The 1,883-nt window shown below is 32.3% G+C and overlaps 1 long non-coding RNA gene across 1 annotated transcript; it reads left to right on the plus strand.

Moving 5' to 3' along the window:
- The first annotated feature begins 595 nt into the window (after positions 1-595).
- On the plus strand, positions 596-1,136 carry LOC143196209 (uncharacterized). The gene is made up of 2 exons (XR_013005694.1): positions 596-745; positions 820-1,136. It is a non-coding gene; the product is annotated as an uncharacterized LOC143196209 (long non-coding RNA).
- Positions 1,137-1,883: the final 747 nt, after the last annotated feature.

Below are 1,883 nucleotides of genomic sequence, written 5' to 3' on the forward strand. Positions count from 1 at the left end.
AACAAATTGAACAAAATATTGGTATAAAAAAAGTAGCTATATCAATTGTCTACAATTTTACAACTAGTATCTTGCGTATGTCAAGACTTTGCATCTAGTATCAATATCTCTCTTATATCACAATGCTCGTACATAAGTGAAGAGTTTTGAAGTATACTGTTGCGTCTCGAATGGAAAGTGTTGTCGCACGCAACATACCCAACAGGTATATCACTTGATCTATTTTGAAATTCTGAATGTTCTTTTTCCAGTGAATCGCCATGTTGTCAGAAACATATTTTGATTAACATATATAGCAACAACTTTTTTTAATAAATGTATTTTTGAAGGGAAAAATGATTAGAGTACCTGCAAGCATTTAATATATTCAAAACATAATAAAGCCTTGAATTTACGAAAAACTGTCTTTAAATTAATTGAGAGTTCTTAAATAATAATATTTTTTATTTTCTAGAATTAATAGAAACAGATATACAATGCTTGTGATTTATTTTTTAAGGAAAACATTTTTTTTGCTCGGTAAATACCAAACTGGTTTCGATAGATGTTAATGAACAGTTTTTCGATTTTATTTCAAGGACCAAAATATTGTCGAGTACCCAGAAATTGACCAAAACAATTCTCATCTTTCCTCAAGGCCGTTTCTGTACCATGGTATTTAGTATCAGTTATTTTCGCGTTTATTGTTTCGTAAGAGTGACAGCACAAAATAGATCATGACTGAATGCTGTCAAATAAAAAAAGGGTAAGTTGTTTCTCGTTTTTTTTTCATCTCTTTCATTTTCATTATCCCGAAGGTTTTAACTTGTAATTTTTTAGTTATCGATTGTTACTGTTAGTGATAGTTTTGTTGATATTAGCGGAAGCAAAATCGTGGGATGACGGATCACCGAGTACCAGGTGGAGGAGAGGACCGAGACCTGGCAGTGGTCGTTCTGGTCGTAAACGTTTCGGTGGCACTGGTTTCATAACTTTCGCGATTCCAGGTTTAGGATGATAACCAAGAATTTTTCAGTAAAACTGTATTTATTCATATTTTATTTATTGAAATATATGTAATAAGCGTAAGATAATACGATATATATGTGTAGAATTATATTATACTTTATAACATAACTTTACAGGGTAATTTTAGAACAACAGTTGAGTCAAAACATTTGTAAATACAGCTATTTTTTAAAAAATTTCCATTGTTTCATTGTCCATTTATCGAAATAAATGTTAATCTGTGAATGCAATATCTTGTAAATATGTTTTTTTTTTCTACATCAGGTTTATATTCTTTTAGCAAAGTTATCAATAGGTGATTTGGTACATTCATGTTTTATAAGATGTCGAGAAGACATTAGTACAATATATATTAATCAAAATATTTTCTATCCGTTTCTATAATTTTTTAACCATCTTTGTTATGACATGGAACATGGAATGATTTACATGAGCTGAATAAGAAGTATAGGACAAGAAAACAAGACTAGAAGATAACAGAGGAGATTCTGTTGAAACGGTATAGGTTCTTCTAAAACCAAACGCGGTGGAAGCGTGGAATACTACTGCAATTGTAGCGACCGCTACAACCCTTTAGGCCACCACGTATTCACCTGCATCAAGTTCAAAGGTTGGCAATGCTGGTGGATTGGTACAATGCGGTTCCCAGCTATAAAATACCACCATAATGACGTCTCGCAATCTTTTCTTTTCTCTGTCCCCTTGTAACGGTACCACTTCCACAGCGCTACCGTACTTCCTTTACCTAACGTAATATCCTGTCCATTCTCCCGTCAACCACATGTATCATTTAATATCATAATGAACAAGTTTTTATTCAACCAGTATTTTCAGTTTATATACGAATTCCTTCCACAAAATAGTAGTGAGTGTTC

Source organism: Rhynchophorus ferrugineus, unplaced genomic scaffold (genome assembly GCF_030347505.1).
Source record: "Rhynchophorus ferrugineus isolate W39M unplaced genomic scaffold, kcgeb_rfMv2 rfM4, whole genome shotgun sequence".
NCBI classification, from domain to species: domain Eukaryota; kingdom Metazoa; phylum Arthropoda; class Insecta; order Coleoptera; family Curculionidae; genus Rhynchophorus; species Rhynchophorus ferrugineus.